Source organism: Gorilla gorilla, chromosome 5 (genome assembly GCF_029281585.2).
Source record: "Gorilla gorilla gorilla isolate KB3781 chromosome 5, NHGRI_mGorGor1-v2.1_pri, whole genome shotgun sequence".
Taxonomy (NCBI): domain Eukaryota; kingdom Metazoa; phylum Chordata; class Mammalia; order Primates; family Hominidae; genus Gorilla; species Gorilla gorilla.
Window position 1 is genome coordinate 32,672,926 of NC_073229.2, and position 6,796 is coordinate 32,679,721.

The following is a 6,796-nucleotide window of genomic DNA, read 5'->3' on the forward strand; positions in this document are numbered from 1 at the left end:
ATATTTATTGAACAATTAACATGGCAGCACTGTTAAGAATTTACGTTTGTATCTCATTTGATCTTCTTAATAACTGTATGAGGTTATTTTACAGATGAGGAAACCGGGGCGCTAGAAAGTAGTTATATACCCATGCTTATAAGTGGCAGAACCAGGATTTAAACCTGGGTCATCTGTATTTGCTATTCAGGGCTGATGTAACAAATTACCACAAACTGAATGGCTTTAAATAACAGAAATTAATTCTGTCACAGTTCTGGAGGCTGGAAGTTTTCAGTCAAGGTATCAACAGGGTTGGTTCCTTCTGGAGGCTCCGAGGACTCTGTTCCATGCCTCTCTCCCAGCTTCTGGTGGTTGCTGGCCACGTTGGCATTCCCTGGCTTGTGGACACATTGCACCAATCTCGGTCTCCATTTTCATGAGGCATTCTCCTCTCTATGTGTTTCTCTTTGCCTCTGTGTCTTTTCTTCTAAGGACACAAGTGATTGAATTTACGGCCCATTCTAAGTCAATATGACCTCATTGTTTTTATTATTTATTTATTTATTTGAGACAGAGTTACGCGCTTGTTGCCCAGGCTGGAGTGCAATGGCGTGATCTCGGCTCACCACAACCTCCACCTCCGGGTTCAAGTGATTCTCCTGCCTCAGCCTCCCTAGTAGCTGGGATTACAGGCATGTGCCACCACGCCTGGTTAATTTTGTATTTTTAGTAGAGATGGGGTTTCTCCATGTTGGTCAGGCTGGTCTCCAACTCCTGACCTCAGGTGATCCGTCCACCTCGGCCTCCCAAAGTACTGGGATTACAGGCATGAGCCATTGCACCTGGCCTTTATTTTCTTTTTATATTTTTCTTTTTTATTTGTATTTATTTATTTTTTTGAGACAGAGTATTTTTCTGTCACTCACACTGGAATGTAGTGGCAAGATCATAGCTCACTGCAGCCTTAACTTCCCAGGTTCAAGCCATCCTCCCACCTCAGTCTCCCTAGTAGCTAGGACTATAGGTATGCACCACCACATGTGGCTAATTTTTTTTTCTATTTTCTTTTTTCTTTTTTTTAGTAGAGATGAGGTTTGCTATGTTGCCCAGGCTGGTCCTGAACTACTGACATCAAGCAGTCTTTTTACCTTGGCCTCCCACAAATGCTGAGATTACAGGGGTAAGCCACCACACCCAGCCAACCTCATTATTCTTATAGTGGTAAAATATGTATTTAAAAGTTTGCCATCTTGACCATTTTTAAATGTAGACTATAGGGGCACTGATTACATTCCCAAAGTTGTGCAACTATCACCACTGTCTCCAAAAGCTTTTCATCACCCCAAACAGAAACTCTGTACACATTGAGCAGTAACATCCTATTGCCCTGATTCCCTAGCCCCTGGAAACCTCTGTTTTACTTTCTTTCTCTATGAATTTGCCCCTCCTGGGAACCTCATATAACTGGAGTCATATAATACTTGTCCTTTGGGGTCTAGCTTATTTCTTTCTTTCTTTTTTAAGTTTCACTCTTGTTGCCCAGGCTGGAGTGCAACGGCGGCTCACTGCAACCTCCGCCTCCCAGGTTCAAGAGATTCTCACACCTCAGCTTCCCAAATAGCTGGGATTACAGGCGCCTGCCGCCACGACCAGCTAACTTTTGTATTTTTAGTAGAGACGGGTTTTCACCATGTTGGCCAGACTGGTCTTGAGCTCCTAACCTCAGGTGATCTGCCCACCTCGCCCTCTCAAAGTGCTGACATTACAGGAGTGAGCCACCATGCCTGCCCGCTTATTTCAAATAGCATAATGTTTTCAAGGCTCATCCGTGTTTGGGCATGTATCAGAATCACATTCCTTTTAATTGCAGACTAGCATTCTACAGTCTGGATACAGACATTTTGTTTGTCCCTTCATCTGTTGATGGATACTTGGATTGCTTCTACCTTTTGGCTACTGTGAATAACACTGTTATAAACACTGGTGTACAAATACCTGTGTGAATCCTTATTTTCAGTTCTTTGGGGTATACCCCCCAGGATTGGAATTGCTGAATCATATGGTTATTTTATGTTGAACTCTTTAGGAACTGCCATACTGTTTTCCATAGCAGCTGCACCATTTTACATTCCCACCAGCAACACAAGCTTTCCAATTTCTCTACACCCTTGTCAAGGCTTGTTTTTAATTATTTTAATTTTTTTTAACATTTTTTTTGTAGAGATATGGTCCCCTGTGTTGCACAGGCTGGTCTCAAACCTCTGGCTTCAAGCAATCCTTCCACCTTGGCCTCCCAATGTGCTGGCGTTATAAGCATGAGCCACCATGCCTGACCCATACTCTATAATAATTTAACAATAAGAAATAGGGCTGAGTGCGGTGCATCATACCTGTAATCCCAGCACTTTGGGAGGCTGAGGCAGAAGGATCTCTTGAAGTCAGTGGTTCGAGACCAGCCTGGGCAACATAGTGAGACCCCATCTCCATACACACAAAAAAATGTTTTTTAACTAGCTAGATATGATGGTGGCCCTTTCCTGTACTCCTAGCTACCTGGGAGGCTGAGGCAGGAGCATCACTCGAGCCTAGGAGTTAAAGGCTGCTATGAGCTATGATCGTGCCACTGCACCCCAACCTGGGAGACAGAGTGAGACCCTGTCTCTAAAAGTAAATAAATATAAAATAATGAAATTATTATAGAGTATGATCTCATTTTAAGTTAACTAATTGCCTCTACAAAGACCCTATTTCCAAATATGATGACTGAGTTTCGCTCTTGTTGCCCAGGCTGGAGTGCAATGGCGCGACCTCAGCTCGCCACAACCTCTGCCTCCCGGGTTCAAGCAATTCTCCTGCCTCAGCCTCCCAAGTAGCTGAGATTACAGGTGCATGCCACCACACCAGATAATTTTGTATTTTTAGTAGAGGTGGGGTTTCTCCATGTTGCAGGCTGGTGTCCAACTCCCGACCTCAGGTGATCCGCCTGCCTCAGCCTCCCAAAGTGCTGGGATTACAGGCACAAGCCACCACGCCTGGCCCACAATTCCCATTCTTATAACATCCTCCTTTACCCAACTCATGACCTTCTATTTATTCTTTATGACCGAGCTCAGAATTACCACCTGCCTTGGAACTTTAACTACATAGTCCTCCCTTTTTGGATAAGGTTACTCTGTGCCTTCTCCATATTTCTATTGTAATTTTCACCACATTCTATTATAACTTACTTGAGAACTTTAGGTGAGGAGTTTTGTTTTACTCATCTCAGTATTTCTTTTTTCTTTTTTTTTTTTTTTGAGATGGAGTCTCACTCTGTTGCCCAGGCTGGAGTACAGTGGTGCGATCTTGGCTCACTGCAACCTCTGCCTCCCAGGTTCAAGTGATTCTCCAACCTCAGCCTCCCGAGTAGCTGGTACTAGAGGTGTGCACCACCATGCCCAGCTAATTTTTGTATTTTTAGTAGAGATGGGGTTTCACTATGTTGGCCAGGCTGGACTCAAACTCCTGACCTCGTGATCCACCTGCTTCGGCCTCCCAAAGTGCTGGGATTACAGGCATGAGCCACTGTGCTCAGCTCATCTCAGTATTTCTAGGCTGAACTCACAGTGGCTGCTTAACAAATGTTTATCAGTTTATAAACTGTTTGTTCCAATGCCTGCCCGCCCCCCACCCTTTCTTGAGCTTCATTTAATCTACCTGGAAGTTATCTTTCATCTTAGCTCAGGGAACTCACAAATTCATAAGCCAAATTTTTTGCATTCTCAAATATTTTCAAATCTCATAGAAATACTAGGTATTATAACCAAAGTGACCTCACATTGAATTCTCTTTTCAGGAATGATGTGACTATGTCCCTATGCTTTTCCAAAAAGCAAAGATTACATTTATCTCTGGAACCTATCTTCCTACCCAGCCATTCACATGCTATTGTCCAAAAGCCCACCTTTGTCCTCCAAGTGTGCTCTCAAGTAGCTTAAAGGAAACTACTCTTCAGAGAGAAAACTAAATAATAAGACCAAAACAGCAATTCAAAGACCCTGACATTCTCCGTAAAGTATATTGATCAACTCTGCTAACCATAGCTGGGTAATCTCCAGAAAATGGAAATATCAATAGGAAAATAGACACTGGTACCTTAGAAAGGCACCATGGAGCCATGGCAGGTGCACAGGGAAGGTGAAGGAACACTTCTGCACTCAGGAGTAGCCAGAACCTTCATTGGGCATTTGTGATATTTATGCTGATACATTTGCCTGGCGGTCAAGGACTGGTTTAGAATGAATTGTGTCCCCCTCCCCAAACAGCAGCACGTTGTCACAGGTGTAAAAAGGTGTAGTGCTCACTAAAGACTCATTACGGCTCTCCCTCTCCCTCTCCCTCTCCCTCTCCCTCTCCCTCTCCCTCTCCCTCTCCCTCTCCCTCTCCCTCTCCCTCTCCCTCTCCGTCTCCCTCTCCCTCTCCCCACGGTCTCCCTCTCCCTCTCTTTCCACGGTCTCCCTCTGATGCCGAGCCGAAGCTGGACGGTACTGCTGCCATCTCAGCTCACTGCAACCTCCCTGCCTGATTCTCCTGCCTCAGCCTGCCGAGTGCCTGCGATTGCAGGCGCGCGCCGCCACGCCTGACTGGTTTTCGTATTTTTTTGGTGGAGACGGGGTTTCGCTGTGTCGGCCGGGCTGGTCTCCAGCTCCTAACCGCGAGTGATCTGCCAGCCTCGGCCTCCCGAGGTGCCGGGATTGCAGACGGAGTCTCCTTAACTCAGTGCTCAATGGCGCCCAGGCTGGAGTGCAGTGGCGTGATCTCGGCTCGCTACAACCACCTCCCAGCCGCCTGCCTTGGCCTCCCAAAGAGCCGAGATTGCAGCCTCTGCCCGGCTGCCGCCCCGTCTGGGAAGTGAGGAGCGTCTCCGCCTGGCCGCCCATCGTCCGGGATGTGAGGAGCCCCTCTGCCTGGCTGCCCAGTCTGGAAAGTGAGGAGCGTCTCTGCCCGGCCGCCATCCCATCTAGGAAGTGAGGAGCGCCTCTTCCCGGCCGCCATCCCATCTAGGAAGTGAGGAGCGTCTCTGCCCGGCCGCCATCCCATCTAGGAAGTGAGGAGCGCCTCTTCCCGGCCGCCATCACATCTGGGAAGTGAGGAGCGTCTCTGCCCGGCCGCCCATCGTCTGAGATGTGGGGAGCACCTCTGCCCTGCCGCCCCGTCCGGGATGTGAGGAGCGTCTCTGCCCGGCCGCCCCGTCTGAGAAGTGAGCGGCCCCTCCGCCCGGCAGCCGCCCCGTCTGAGAAGTGAGGAGCCCCTCCGCCCAGCAGCCACCCCGTCTGGGAAGTGAGGAGCATCTCCGCCCCGTCCGGGAGGGAGGTGGGGGGGTCAGCCCCCCGCCCGGCCAGCCGCCCCATCCGGGAGGTGAGGGGCGCCTCTGCCCGGCCGCCCCTACTGGGAAGTGAGGAGCCCCTCTGCCCGGCCAGCCGCCCCGTCCGGGAGGGAGGTGGGGGGGTCAGCCCCCCGCCCGGCCAGCCGCCCCGTTGGGGAAGTGAGGGGCGCCTCTGCCTGGCCGCCCCTACTGGGAAGTGAGGAGCCCCTCTGCCCGGCCAGCCAGCCGCCCCGTCCGGGAGGGAGGTGGGGGGGTCAGCCCCCCGCCCAGCCTACCTGCCCCGTCTGGGAGGGAGGTGGGGGGGTCAGCCCCCCTCCCGGCCAGCCGCCCCGTCCGGGAGGGAGGTGGGGGGGTCAGCCCCCCGCCCGGCCAGCCGCCCCGTCCGGGAGGGAGGTGGGGGGGTCAGCACCCCGCCCGGCCAGCCGCCCCGTCCGGGAGGTGAGGGGCGCCTCTGCCCGGCCGCCCCTACTGGGAAGTGAGGAGCCCCTCTGCCCGGCCAGCCGCCCCGTCCGGGAGGGAGGTGGGGGGTCAGCCCCCCGCCCGGCCAGCCGCCCCATCTGGGAGGGAGGTGGGGGGGTCAGCCCTCCCGCCCGGCCAGCCGCCCCGTCCAGGAGGGAGGTGGGGGGGTCAGCCCCCCGCCCGGCCAGCCACCCCGTCCGGGAGGTGAGGGGCGCCTCTGCCCGGCCGCCCCTGCTGGGAAGTGAGGAGCCCCTCTGCCCGGCCACCACCCGTCTGGGAGGTGTACCCAACAGCTCATTGAGAACGGGCCATGAAGACAATGGCGGTTTTGTGGAATAGAAAGGGGAGAAAGGTGGGGAAAAGATTGGGAAATCGGATGGTTGCCGTGTCTGTGTAGAAAGAGGTAGACATGGGAGACTTCATTTTGTTCTGTACTAAGAAAAATTCTTCTGCCTTGGGATCCTGTTGATCTGTGACCTTACCCCCAACCCTGTGCTTTCTGAAACATGTGCTGTATCCACTCAGGGTTGAATGGATTAAGGGCGGTGCAAGATGTGCTTTGTTAACCAGATGCTTGAAGGCAGCATGCTTGTTAAGAGGCATCACCATTCCCTAATCTCAAGTACCCAGGGACGCAAACACTGCGGAAGGCCGCAAGGTCCTCTGCCTAGGAAAACCAGAGAACTTTGTTCACTTGTTTATCTGCTGACCTTCCCTCCACTATTGTCCTGTGACCCTGCCAAATCCCCCTCTGCAAGAAACACCCAAGAATGATCAATAAAAAAAAAAAAAAAAAAAGACTCATTACTAGAATGCAAGTAGTACGTCCCTGAACTGCACTTTTTTTTTTTTTTTTAGACAGAGTCTTGCTCTGTCACCCAGGCAGTGGTGCGATCTCGGCTCACTACAACCTCTGCTTCCTGGGTTCAAGAGATTCTCCTGCCTCAGTCTCCCGAGTAGCTGGGTTTACAGGCACGTGCCACCACACTT